The sequence below is a fragment of the Bos indicus genome, chromosome 28, assembly GCF_029378745.1.
Source record: "Bos indicus isolate NIAB-ARS_2022 breed Sahiwal x Tharparkar chromosome 28, NIAB-ARS_B.indTharparkar_mat_pri_1.0, whole genome shotgun sequence".
Lineage (NCBI taxonomy): Eukaryota > Metazoa > Chordata > Mammalia > Artiodactyla > Bovidae > Bos > Bos indicus.
Window position 1 is genome coordinate 39155719 of NC_091787.1, and position 15061 is coordinate 39170779.

General features: G+C 44.3%; 1 long non-coding RNA gene across 1 annotated transcript; it reads right to left on the reverse strand.

Annotated features, from left to right (window-relative positions):
• Positions 1 to 6922: 6922 nt before the first annotated feature.
• LOC139180347 (uncharacterized) lies at positions 6923 to 14682 on the reverse strand. Its single transcript, XR_011564617.1, has 2 exons — positions 14524 to 14682; positions 6923 to 13246 (listed from the first exon to the last, which is right to left on the reverse strand). It is a non-coding gene; the product is annotated as an uncharacterized lncRNA (long non-coding RNA).
• Positions 14683 to 15061: the final 379 nt, after the last annotated feature.

Genomic DNA, 15061 nt, shown 5'->3' on the forward strand with positions numbered 1-15061 from the left:
TTTTTCTCTTCTTTTACCTTTTACTTTATTAGATCTCAAATTACAAAAGCTAGGCATGTAACAAGTTGTAAAATGCAAATATGGGTGTTCTAAGTTAATTATCTCCCCACCAGTCCCCTAATCTCCAGGGGAGATGGCTTTAAGATACATTTTTAAAGTAGAAAAGACAGAATTTGCTAATAGATGAAATTAAAAGGTGAGGGACTAAGAGGGCTCTGGTCAAAGTGGTGCCATTTACTGAGATGAGAAAACAGCAGGGGAGGATCAGTTTAGAGGAGGACCAGGGATCCAGAGCGCCAGTGTGGCCACAGAACACTCGTAAGGCATTCAAGGAGGAGAAGGGGGCGACAAAGGATGAGATGGTTGGTTGGCACCACCGATTCAATGTGCATGAGTTTGAGCAAACTCTGGGAGACAGTGAAGGACAGGGAAGTTTGGCATATTGCATTCCATGGGGTCACAAAGAGTCAGACATGCTTAGCGACTGAACAACAACAAGGCATTCAACTGACTGTTCAGAGTAGGCAGTTATCAATCTGCTCTAAAGAAAGAGGCTCAAAGCAAAAGTTCCACTTGTGAGTCACTGGCATGTAAAATGCATGCAAAGCAAGGTGTCTGGCCAGAGGACAGCAGGCGAGCATGTCCTGGGAACGATTCTAAGGACAATAACTTGGGTATTTCCCCACGTATAGTGAGTATTCTCGGAGAAGGCGATGGCAGCCCACTCCAGTCCTCTTGCCTGGAGAATCCCAGGGACGGGGGAGCCTGCTGGGCTGCCGTCTGTGGGGTCACACAGAGTCGGACACGACCGAAGGGACTTAGCAGCAGCAGCAGCAGCAATTATTCTTAGTTTCTAGTAAATAGTCTATGTGCTATGCTAGGTCCTTTTGGTTTATTTTGGTTTTACATTTTTTTGTTTTTTTTTTTTTAGAATTAGCTGCTCAAAATTTTATCAAATTGCTTTCTGGAATTAAGAACATGGTCACAGTTTGTTGGTATAATGAATTATGTTAACAGATCTCTTAATATTGAAACTTCCTTGTACTGATAGAAAATAAATCTTATTTTTTTATAAGTATAGTTGATTTACAATGTTGTGCCAGACTCTGCTGTACAGCAAAGTGACTCAGTTTTACACACATAGATGTTCTTTTTTTATATTTTTTTCCATTATGGTTTATCACCAGCTATTGAATATATTAATAGTTTCCTGTGCTTATTTATTTTTGATATATTATTCTTTTAATGTGTTAGAACTGGTTTATAATTTAGCACTCTATATGGAAGTTTTATCTCTATTAATATAGTCATGAGTGAAACTGGCTTATAGTTTTATCTCTTGTGTTATTTTTTTCAGTTGTTGTCATTAGCTTGCACCAGCTTTATAAACTAAAAAGAAAACTCCTATTATCTAGAAAAGTCCTGTTAACTATATATATAAGTATATATACATATATGTGTGTATATATGTGTGTATATATGTGTGTACACATATATATGTGTATGTGCTGCTGCTGCTGCTAAGTCGCTTCAGTCGTGTCCAACTCTGTGCGACCCCATAGACGGCAGCCCACCAGGCTCCCCTGTCCCTGGGATTCTCCAGGCAAGAACACTGGAGTGGGTTGCCATTTCCTTCTCCAATGCATGAAGGTGAAAAGTGAAAGTGAAGTCGCTCAGTCCTGTCTGACTCTGAGTGACCCCATGGACTGCAGCCTACCGGGCTCCTCCATCCATGGGATTTTCCAGGCAAGAGTACTGGAGTGGGGTGCCATTGCCTTCTCCGTATGTGTATATATATGTATGTATATACACATATACACATATATGTGTGTGTATATATATGTATGTATATATATACATATGTATGTATATACACATATATGTGTGTGTGTGTATATATGTATGTATATACACATATATGTGTATATATACATATATGTATATATACATATATATACACAAACATGTATTTCAAGGGTAAAGCCATCTGAGCCTGGTGCCTTTTTAAACGGTGATTTTTACTAAAGTTTCCAATTTATCCTGTATTATTGGTCCCTTTCAGTTTTCTGTCTCTTCTTCAATCAAAACTAGTAATGCATGTTTTCACAGAAAATTGTCCATTTTATATACATTTTTAATGTATTTCTATAAAGCTGTACGTAACATTCTCTTACACTTCTAGAAATATTTTTCTATGCTTTGATCATAGCCACTTTCTAATATCATCTCTCCCTCTCCTTCTCCTCTTCTTCCCCCCAACACACAAGGAGCTTCCTATTTTGTTTTTTTAGTTTTAATAATGCCTATTATTTTTCTTCTATATTTCCTAAATATTATACCCCTCATTTTCTTCTAGCTTATTCTGCTATCATTTTCTAGTTTCCTGAAAACTTAATTCATTTATTTTTTAATCTTTAAGTTATAAAAGCATCTAAGGACAATGTGTTTTCCTCTCTGCATATCTTTAGCTGTATCCCATATGTTTTGTTCTCTTTTCTGTCCATTTGTAAGTACTCTGTCATACTGATTTTATTTTCTCTTTGAATCAAGAGTTAGTCAGAAGAGTGCTTCTTAGTTTCAATGGGTTAGTTCTTTCTACCATACAGATAACATGTTTTGTCATAAAAATAAGTGTCAAAGTGCTGGGGTCCAGCCCTGGTGGATCCAGGGAACTCGAAGGGGGGATGGCATCAGCGATCAGGAGACAACAGCTTACTTAAGTGTTAATTAGAGATATAAAGAGTGGTTAAATAGGGATAGCTCAGTGGGAAAATTCAGTGGAGAAAAGAGGCTGAATAACTTGGTTTACATGGAAAACCAATAAAACTCCAAGACAAGGAGTTTGCGCCACCCACGTAGGCCGCAGGCATCCTCCCGTTCTCCCGAAGGAGAGGAGACACTAAGGCCTCCCCAGTCAGATCTTAGAAGCCCAGGCAAAATTAGTAGGCTTGGCGAGCCTCCACGCTCCAGATGGGAATTCAGCCAGAAGGTGAGAGAAAGAACGACATGAGGAGACCAGTCTTTCCAGGAACTGATCCATTTCTTTATTTTTCGGGTCCGCTTATATACATATGGAATACAAAGTCACGCGGGGTCAGCAGTCCTGACTTTTATCAAAGTCAGGCGCTTCATACAAATGTGTACAAAGGTCTTAGTGGTGTTACATCATCTTCTGGCCAGGGGGCCTGCTAACATTTTATGACCCTTTCTTTGTGATAATGGTCAGTCAGCCAGAAAACTTATTCTTCCAGGGGTGATTTATTCCTAAACCAGGCACCGCCTTCTGAAGGCACCAGATAAAGTTGCATTCCCATAGAGTGAGGGTGCAGTGGGTTCTAATTAAGAAAAGATTTGCTTAGCCTAAGGTCTGACGTGATTAATATCAAAGGTTAATACTTATTTCTCCTATATGCTAGTTATATTCATTAATGTATATAAGGGCAGGGGATGTGGAGACTTAGCAGCAAACATTGGCCCAATAAATGAAAACCCTTCACCAATATAATTTCTAATCAACCCAGTATACTATACTAATAATCTTCTAACTGCTCAAAGTAATCTGTATTTAGAAAGTTTAGAACATCTCATGCCTCTCACGGTTGGGAGGCTCTGAACAATCACATGTGGCCAGAAGAACCTGTTCAGGCAGGCTAGAGTACTCCCAAAGGAGTTCGCGAACTAAAACACTCTTGTCACGCCCAAGAACTTTATTAACTGGAGCTGTAAGTTAACTCTTTCTCAGAGAGAGAGAGATGGTGGTGGGGGACAGCCCCCCATAAAGTCAGAGGTGTAGGTGAGAGCACAAAGCAGTAAAGTAGGCAGACTCTGGTTTTGGGGGGTAGATGCTCGAGAATTTCCAGGGGGACTCCTGAGGCTCGATCCCGCCTTTGCGTATGCCGAGCCTCCTTCCTCATGACCTTTGCCACGGGCGGAGTTCCTCATGCTGGCTCCCAGCATCAAAGCTATGGACACCCATAGTGGCAAGTATATATGAGAACTTCCAGGGATTAATAAGGGAGAGCTTCCAGAGATTCATAATATGTGGTCATTTGGGATCAAACATAGCTATGTTTGGGCTTCCCCCATCAGTGGTAAAGAATCCGCCCACCAATGCAGGAGATGTGGGTCTGATCTCTCAAGTCAGGAAGATCCCCTGGAGAAAGAAATGGCAACCTACTCAAATATTCTTGCCTGGGAAATCCCATGGACAGAGGGGTCTAGTGGGCTACAGTCTATCTGGGTCACAAAACGTCAGACACTACTTAGTGGCTAAACAACAACAACAAATAGCTCTGATCAACCTAACGCCACTCTTTACCAGCTATGGCTTTCCAGACAAATAACCTCACTGAGTCACGGGTTCCCATTTATAAAATGGGGGTGGGGATGATAATGACATCCTGCCACCGCCTATCAGGGTGATTTGGAACTCAAATAAGGAAGCGGCTGCAGTCACACTTTGGCAGCGGTAGCTTTCCCTGTGTGTTAGTGTTAAACTTAAAGCTAAGTCATTAGGATATGCAGTGGAAGTGAGTGATTTTAATTTCTGCTGTCCCAGCAAGAGTATAACAACTAGAGCTAATTCATGGACACAAGAGAGCACCAGAGGGGTTCCCTGAAATAATCAAAGTCGTTGATGCTGAAAAAGACAGGACTTGAAGAGACTTAGGGGCAAGAGCCAATGGAAGGTGAATGGCAGTGCCAAAATAAGTTTACTCTCTGACCAGTGACACCTGAGTATTTGGATCACACTCTTAACTGACACAGCAGAGTCTACTGACCCAGACCTTGGGTGCTCATGGTGACAGAAAGCCTGGGATGGAACCTTGCCACACTGCTTACCATCAGTGGGACCATGAAGAGTTGCCTGCTATCTCTGGGCCATGTTTTTCTCATCTGCAAGTTAGAACAGCAGGTACACAGTACTGATATTTAGAACAGTGCTTGACACAAAGTACATAATCAAATCAATGTTAATAAATATTAACAAATCATTCATGAAATTACCTCTCAAATATCCCTGTACTACAGTAAGATATGTATATGAAAGTGCTGTGTGTGTTATTTTTTGTTATTTCCTTCACAGAAAACCCATCAATCATCCTAAACTTTAAAAAAACAAAAAAGAAATATATGGAATTTAAAAGTGGAACCAAGATGAGGGAAAACTATTTTTCCAAGCTACAAAGACAAAATCTCATCTTGATATTGAGATGTCGCAGGGGGAGAAAGAAAGAAAGACAACTGGTACATAAAGATTCTTATCCTTTTACTCCTTCTAGCTTCTATATTGATGGACGTTCAGTGGTTAGGAAACAGGAATATGTGTCTGAGCCTGGGACAAACGCAATAGGGTCTCCAGAGACTGGCAGGAACTGAGCTCCAAAGCACCAAAAGAAAAATGCCAATTCATGGCACACTATGTTCCCCTCTTCAAGGATACCCACTGCCAGGATGAAGAGGATAGAGCGGGAGCAGGGCAGGCTCTGGAACCCAGCGCCTGCTTCATGGAACCCTCCTGCTCACACCCTGAACATCCCCCAGCCCCGCACCTTCAGTGTCTTCCCCTCCCTGCAGCGCTGGCCGCAGACTCTCCAGACTCGGCCAATCCTGGGCTGGCAGGAATCACATCATTTATTTTCAATCACTTAAAAAGACTCCAATGTGTCACCATCGGCAATGAGCAGCAGGAGCTGCAGGCTTTGGAGCCAGGCGACATTCCAAGTGGCTGGCAGTGCCTCATCACATCGCTTTGAGTCAGGATTCCATGTGCTCTCTTTCCTTGCCCAGTTCTGGGTTTTTGCATGCTCTCCGTCTCCATACCCATGCAACACATTTGCATTCACACACACTCTCATACCTATGTGCACATCCCCACGGTCACACAACTCACACACTCATCTTCACATGCTTATGCACACACTCACATGCTTATGCACTCATTTACAAACATGTACATGCACGTGCACACATGACCTCACAACAGCAGCCTCCACGGTGCTCTGGCCCTGTGAGAGGCATGGTGGGTCCTAGTATTAAGGAAGTCCATATTGACCTAGGAGCTGGGGGCAGGGAAAGAGGTCTGCACTGTTTATAAGGAAGGAAAGTACAGACAGTGGTCACCTTTTCAGTACATTATCTATGCATCTCAAGGTGCTGCTGTTAAATGGTTCCCTCCAGCTTCATTTCATCACGGCTGTAACAAACATTATGTCAACGTATTACATTCAAAATGTTTGCAAAGGTGCCACTTTTGGAAGACGGCTCAGGGAGAGACGATTTGCGCCCCCCCCCCACCTTGCTCCCAGAACCCCAGACATATTTCTGGGACTGTTAATAGCACCTGTCTCTGCTCTGGCAGGTGGCAGCAATTAAACCTTCCTAATTTAGGATTTGCCAACATGCACTGCCGGTGGTCAAGATAGAGCTGGGAAAAGTGATTAATTTTATACCATGATTGTCATCGCTAAATGATGGCTATGGATTCTGGCTTCTCCTCCCATCAAGACATGGAGTGCATATCCTTTGCCCTTGATTCTGGGCTACAGGGAGATCTTTCTTGATTCAGCAGAATGCGGCATGAGAGATACCATGCCAGCTCCAGGTCTAGGCCCTAAAGAGCCTGGCAGCTTTCTATTTTGCTCTCCTGAAGTTCTCAGCCACCCACTAAGGTGGGCCACCCTGCTGGAGAGACCACATAGAAAGGCACCCGGCCAGCCCCAAGGTGTCCTACTCAGCGCAACAGAGGCACCAGATGTGTAAGTAAAGCAATTGTGTCTGCCCAGCCAAGCTTCAAGTGCCTGTCGCTATGTGAGTGACCCCAGCCCCTGCCACCTGGAGCAGCAATGAGCTGTCCCCACTGAACCTTGTCCAGGTTGTAGAATCCTATGTTTTAAGTCACTAACTTTTGAGTGATTTGTTAACATGGCAATAGGTAGCTGATATATAAAATGCCTATGGGGACTACTGAGGGTCTGCAACTGAAGGATGAGTGTGCAGATTAACCTCTGTCCTACGTGATCCACTATGGTGACACCTTATATCTCAAGCCACTTGTAAATATTTTAGGAGATATACATACTCCTCTACAAATCCAATGTATTTATTCCAATCTTATAGCTCAAGAAACTGATGCAAAGACCAACCCAGGGCCACATGTCAAGAAAATTACAGAACCAACCACTGAACAACCCAGATCTCATTCCAAAGCCTGTGTTCCTTCTGATAGAGCCCAACACCCCTTAATCATGTGATTCTTTTGGTACCCAGGAGCCCACTGGCATTTCTAATATATGAAATAAAAGGGTAGTCCTGGATGAAGGAAACCGTTGAGTAAACAGATGCTTTCCAAAATCCCCCGGGAAATCCTCCGAGGCAGTGGCGGTGTCTGCTCTGTGACTGCAGAGCCCAGTGCCGTGCCCTGGGTACCACTTCCAGCAAGAGCCAGCCGTAAGCATTTGGTTATCTTACTTCCGTGTGTAAGCCTGATCTTTCACCAGCTATTACAATGTAAGCGTGTTTTGGATCCTCTGGTTTCTTTGTTTCACTTTCGTGGAGCACACTCTGGGTTTTAAGTAGTCTGAAGTTCTCCAAAATTGATTCATACTTTTCCCCATCATTTCACGGTGAAAATTAAAAAAAAGGGATAGCAGTCTTGCAATAAATGTACCCAGAAAAAGGAGAGAGAGAAAGAATGGGAGAGAATGAGAAGTAGAATCTGGAAGATGAACTGACAAACGGTGCCTCCTTGAAGATGAAAGCCAGACGCTCCTTTAATAAACACTTGGAAAAGCACTTCTGGGAGGCGCTTTTCACCCTCAGCATCCCAGGAGAAGCTTCTTGGGGAAAGCTCCAGCCCCCGAGACTGGCCCATCTGACCCACATGCACCTTGCCTGCCACTAGAGGCATGGGCAGGTGTCTACAGACCATGCCAGAGAGGATCTGCTAGGCTGAGGAGCCATCGTTCTTCATTTCCGGAGCACTTTGCCTGGGGAACACATGTGGACATTTGGACGGCCTCACAGTCTTGCAACCAGTGAGCCTTCCCACCTCACCAGCTGCCTTCCCAAACATCACACTGAAAGTTTCAGTCCTTAGCCAGACCCTGAAAACACCATGTTTCTATGTTCCCATATGCCCTGGTATCTAAATCTGAAGAAGGTGAAGTGAAAACCCTTCAGAACTGCAGGGCAGACAAGGGGATGTTCTCTGACAGACTTGATTCCTGAATTCCAGGGTCCTACGTCTGAGACATTGCCCTCCCTGGGGGAAAAAAAAAAAAAAGTGTCTTTGCTTCCACTGACTTCTTCCCTGAGACTCTCTCACCTCACATAAAACTTTCCAAGCTGGAGGCAGGATTTGGATCAACACCTGCTCACACTTGATTTATAATATTTCATCTCAAACCCCATTGATCTAGCTAGCATTGATAAACCTTCTGAGCTTTGTATTGGTTCCTGAGATTAGTTTTGAATCATGCATCCATACCCTCAATCATTTTAAAAGCCCCAACTGCAGGCTCAGTGATAAATTCTATGCTGTTCTCTAAATTTATCACCAGCTTAATTTGGAATTTGTACTTGTCTCCACCTGAGTATCCTGGACCTCTAGTTAGATGCCAAAGTCCAGATCCTGACTCTGGGTCTGCCCCTGAATCTCAGTAAAAAAAAAGAAAGAAATCTCGATGTATAAAAGTATAAGGTAAGATTAAAAATGTGACCTTTTATATTGCAGTCCAAGATGACTTGATGTTAGACAAAATTGATAGATATAGAAACTTTCATTCCAAAGTAAAATAAATTATCCTGAAATATCGAACCTCAAAACAGTAAATGAAACACGTGGAGTACAAATGTTCCTCTGACACGCACCCAGAGTACAGTGCTGATGGTGCCTTAAGGAGTTAAGGGGCAGAGAGTCCTGAACATTCACAGCTGAGGAGATAAGAATGTTTTGATGGAGGAGATGGGGTTAATTCCCTTGAGGAAGGCTGTCTGCACTAGATTTGCCTCCCCTTGTCAGCAACAGTCATGAGCATCTCCCATTTGCAGGGAAATATGCCCAGTGAGCTTGGGCCAGTGTAGCTGCTATGGTTTGCAACTACCCTTGAAATATGAGCGATCTCAAGCTTTGTGTATTAGCAACTGTGTTCTGCCTGACCCGCTTTAAGCTGGTGTGCACACAGTCGTTTGGAACAGGAAGGTGTAGATTGCTCCAGATGCGTCTATGTTTACCAGCTCACGAACAGGGAAGGAGACCTCGGAAGCCCATAAATTAATACCCCAGGCACACTGAAGCCACCGATATTCACAGGAAATTCATTAATTCACCAAAAATGAACTGAGCCTATACTATGCATACCACATTGTTCTGGCTGCAATCTATAAATCAGACAAAACTCCTGCCCTCATAGAGCCTACATTCTAGAGTGGAGATACAGACAATACAGAAAATAGATGAGCAAATATACAGTGTGTGTGCTGGGGTTTCCAGCGGTTAAAACTTCCCTTTCCAACACAGTGGGGTGTGGGTTTGATCCCCAGTTCAGGAGCTAAGATTTCCACATAGCTCATGGCCAAATAAACCAAAATATAAAACAGAAGCAATATTTAATAAAGCCTTTAAAAATGGTCCACATCAAAAAAAAAAAACTTAAAAAAAAATATATACACACACTGTGAGTGATGAGTATCCACTGCAGACGCTTTGGGTGCTACCTCCATATCCCCAGGGCATCTACTGTTCAGTACAAACAGCACTTCTTATCACAGGTCAATTAATCGAGGGCTTTCTCTAGCTACATATGACTGGCTTGTACAGGATGTGGCCAAATGTACTGGTGAATTAATGTCCCAGAAGTGATCTTCAACCAAAGAAGAACAGGAGTTGATGTATTTGCCTCTCAATTCCAAATCCACTCTCTGTTGGCCTCCTAGGATGCTGGGACATTGTCTCCCTATCAACTGGCGCAATGTAAAACTTTGTTGCCGGAGGGTACTGGGCGGGGCCTGGAGGAGGAATGGCCTCCTCTTCCTGGTTCTGGCGTCATGCCCTCTGTTTGCTCCTTTAGGGCAGCCATTGGCTAGAGGCACTCACACTGCACTCCCTTCTGCCCCCAAGAGCCTCAGCAACACCCGCTCACAAGTCGGTCCCTGACAAGTTCTGCACAAGGCACATCCCTGGGGACAGCTTCCCGTTACCCTAGAGGTTAGGTGGCCAGTGAGTCCCTCAGGCGCAGCAAAGTTCACCACCCCGTGGACGCAGCCACACCCTCTCTAGTGAGATCTATACTTCTGCCCTAATGGGGAATCTCTTCAAGATCCTTTTATTCCTTAGCTCTCTGTCACAGCTCTAGAGATGGTGATTCTTCCCTTTTATCTGTCATCCATGTGTTTTATATGGCTCTTACTCCTTAGTAGGTAAGACACTAATATCGTTAATTCTTTACATTAAAATTTTCTTACTTAAATAACTGTGTGGCTACGGTCTCCTTATTGGACCTTGATTGATACAAAACTGTTTTATTTTGTGAGTTTTTTGTTTTCTTACTCTTTGGGCTGGGCCACACGGCATATAAGATCTTAGTTTTCCAGCCAGGGATCGAACCTGCACCCCCTCCATTTGCAACACAGAGTCTTAACCACTAGTAGATCAGGGAAGTCCCATAACTGGTTTTGTATTTGTTTATTTCTGGCTGTGCTGGGTCTCTGTTGCTGTGCCAGAGCCTTTTCTAGTTGCAGCAAGCAGGGGCTACTCTCGTTACAGTGTGTGGGCTTAATGCAGTGTCTTCTCCTTTGCCCAGCACAGGCTCTGGGGTGCGGGATCTTCGGTAGTTGCAGCACGTGGGCTCAGTAACTGCAGCCCACAGGTTTAGTTGCCCTGCGGCACGTAGAGTCGTCCCAGACCAGGGATCAAACCCATATCCCCTGCGCTGGCAGTCAGCTTCTTAACCACTGGATTACCAGGGAAGTCCCACAATTGTTTTTTTAATTACTATTTCCTTCTTTAATTCCTAGCTCAAACTATTAGGGACACACAACCCCCCAAATCCTAAACTTCTCTGAATTATAATCTCCACCTAAGAAACCCTTAAAATATGTATTCAGAAGCTGGAAAATGATCACCCTTTTCCTGACAATTCCACTTTTAAGAATCTATCATAATCTGAAGAATGAGCAAAATCTGAGGCATGAGATAGTCACAGCAGCATTACTTATATCTCAGCCTCCTTCCTTTTACAAAACTTTATCATAATTTGTATTATTTTATATCACTTGTCAATCTCCGGTCTTTTGAATCTCTAGCTTCAGTGGAATGTAAGCTTAGTGAGGGCAGGCAGCACTTCTGTCCTGTTCATTGCTAATTGCCATGAGGCTGGATGTCACCTAGAGAGCCAGGTAGAAGAAAGAAGAGCTTTAAGGCAAGGAGGAAAGGGATGGATAGAGAAGAAACGCATGGAGACTGTGAATGGGGCCCCTGTGCCTTCACCCTCACCCATTAGGGAGACCGCAGTCATGTGGTTAGAGAGAGTCCAGCTCAGTAGCAACCCCCCCTCCAGATGCATCTCATACCCACAAGACATGAGAACGAGAGAGGAAAGTTAGTAGAAAGGTGCAGCTGGACAGGACGGGCAAAGACAACCCCAGATCCACCTGGGTCCCACAGAATGAATCAACTTAGAAAACATCCATGAGGCTCCAAGGTCCTTTCAGAACAGCAAAGAAACTGTCTCTGAGGTCTGTGTGTGAACACTCACTGGAGGGAAGGGTGGGTGTGTGTGTGTGTACACTCATGGAGTGGGAGGGGAAACTGCTGTACACCCAGGAGGTGTAGGTGGGCAGAACAGACTACCTGCATCACAGGCTGGATGGAGTGATGCCACCTGTGCCAGGCAGAGCTGACTAAGCAGTGTAGAGATAACCCCGGAAGAGAAACACTGGAGGGCAAGAGGAAGCCCTTCTCCCCTCTTCCCAGCCCTAATCAATCACCAAAGGAGGCCCTCAGGGGAAGCCAGTGGGGTACCACACTGGGACTAGAAAAGAATCCCAAATCCACCTGGGCAAACCACTGGATCACAGTTGCTGTTTGTGAAAGGGCCGGGATGAAGTCCCCCCATTCACGGGAATAAAAATCTCAATTATAATTATAAATTAACTGTGGGCTCCATTTGTTGTGCTTTCAAGCTTTGCAGACTGTTAGAATTGTTCAGCTGATACAAGTTACATGAGGCTTCAATAAGTATTTCCCAAATTATAGACATGTATGTAGATGTGTAATGTCTGCTCTAATTTTTGCCAAATTTGAATACCACTTAAACTTATACTGTTATTTAACATTTTTCTTTAATCAACTTCCTTTTATAACTAGCTTCACTCTAAGCAAGAAACTGTTATAGGTTTGTTGTACTAATTATATTTGCATTATAGATTTATTACACACATTAAAATAAATACCTCTTTATACCTACTAATAAAATAAAAGGTCTGATCTTTATCCTACTTAAAATCATCTCACAAACCACTGATGAGTGCAATGCGTTTGGTGAATCATGGTACTACAAAATGTTTAAGGCCCTTCATTTGTCCAAGTCATGAGAGTTGGACTGTGAAGAAGGCTGAGCGCCGAAGAATTGATGCTTTTGAACTGTGGTGTTGGAGAAGACTCTTGAGAGTCCCTTGGACTGCAAGGAGATCCAACCAGTCCATCCTAAAGGAGATCAGCCCTGGGATTTCTTTGGAGGGAATGATGCTAAAGCTGAAACTCCAGTACTTTGGCCACCTCATGCGAAGAGTTGACGCATTGGAAAAGACTCTGATGCTGGGAGGGATTGGGGGCAGGAGAAGGGGACAACAGAGGATGAGATGGCTGGATGGCATCACTGACTCGATGGACATGAGTCTGAGTGAACTCCGGGAGTTGGTGATGGACAGGGAGGCCTGGTGTGCTGCAATTCATGGGGTCACAAAGAGTCGGACACGACTGAGCAACTGAACTGAACGGAGAAATGTCAGGAACCCTAAGAAAGATGCTGTGAGCTGTTGGCATCTTCCTGATAGAAAGAAAGATGTTCTGTGCCCTACTGTAAGCTTTTCTCTTCAAACAAATGCTCATCACTGGAGACATTTGGAAACATAAAGAACTTAAAACAAAGCTGCTACCTACTTCCATTTCCCTTCTGTGATATCAATATCCCAAGTGATGCCAGCCAGCTTGTACAGAATGAGACCCATAATCTTTGGTGCTTATCTAAACAGATAAAGGGAAGAGAATATTAAGGCAATTACAATATGTAAACAACTTAGAGAATCAGAGCACATTGCTGTGGTAAGTGTATTCGATGCTAAAATCGAGACCTGGGAGAACCTGGGTCCCTGTCTCACCTCTGCCACTTACAGGCTGAGCTGAGAGCCTGCAGGTAAACTGTTCCCTGTCTCTGGAGCATCTTTCTTCTGTAGTAAGAGGGTTGGATTAGACAAGAGCTTCTTAGGCTAAGATGGCTGGACAGATACCATTACTTAGTGCTACCCTCACAAGGAGGCAAAATACCCAGTAGCCCTCATCAACTTTTCTAAATTTTATTCTTCTCCTAGAAAAAAACAAAATAGCAACCACTGGACAATGTGGCCTCTTGTCACATTCAGAAGCTGACACTCCCTCAATGGTTTTGAGTCAACGCTGGATAAAGAACTCTTTAAAGGCGGGTATCTTCTCGTGAGAGGTTCCTGGGCAACAGATTGGGGGCCGGGAGCCTTGTGCTCACCCAGGACAGAACTGATGGGGACCTTTCTCCTGCCCTTGAATATATGTTCACCAATGGCTCACCTCAAATGCTTTCCCAGGCTTTCATTCCCTTCCCGATCCTTCCGCTGAACCCTGGGCTGGCTCCCTCCCGGGACACTCAGAGTCAGCCCGCAGGAACTGTGGGAGCTTAATTCATCCTGGGCTAATTCATCCTGGCCAAGCTCATTCTGGCCAGTGAGCTGCAGTTGATGGGCAGCCCTGCAGGCTCCAGGGCACTGATTTTCTCTGAGGTAATCTTACTTTTTTACATTTTCTGCTCGGCAAAACTTGTTCAGAACAGCAGTGTAAGCCTTTTGTGTTGACTAAGGCAATACCTTCACGATGCACAAAATGGCTCAAAGATTTACAGTCAACCTGAATTTTCACTTCTTACTCCTTTAACCACGGTCTTGGGCTTTTAAGCTTGACAAGCCTATCTCCCCAGACAAGTGTTTGTATCCTGTAATCCCTGGCACTCTTGTGTGACCTGCCTTAGAAGGGACACTTTCTGGCACATGATGAGTCCTTAGGAGTCATATATATGCCCCCACCAGCCACTCCTGCAATCGCAGGCCACTTTATCGTATGAGAGGCTTCTGCAGGACACTGTGTCCACAGCCCTCCTCCAGTAACCATAGAAACCACGGGAGAGGGACCCAGTTTTCCTGCGGCACCTAGAAAGGGATTAGCTTCACTCCCAGTCTGCTGGAAATAACCTCAAGCTCAGAAATAAAGACACTCACCCAGCCTCAGCTCTTGTTGCAGCAAGGACGGCTCCTGCCTCGCTTCCTGGCCTAACGTGCAAGACCATCCACAGGTCCGTCAGTGCTCCTCCTCCCTCCAAGACTCCTCCCCACGCTCTGTTGCACCAGCGAGAGCAGAAGTCAGCAAGCCTGTTCAACACTTTATACTGTTAACACACAGGGAGAAAATAGTATGGCTCCCACCATGTTACAGATGAGACAACATTGAAACAGAGACTAAGCTACTTGCCAGAAATCACGCAGATTCTAAGCGCTGGAGCCCATATTCACACCCATGCTCACTCACTTCCCAGGATGAAGAGTGGTGCCCCAAGGACAAAAGAACAAGGTGAACGAGAAGTGTCTTGGAATGCAGGAATGGAAAAAAACCAGACCCTTATCACCCTTTCCACCATGGTGTAAGAGTTGTGGAATTTTTGAACCCTCCTGAGTTGTAAGGCCTGTCTCCCCTTCTACCTCATATAAGAAAAAGGTATTTACCTTACTCTTCTCCCACCGGGTATACCTACCTCATCCA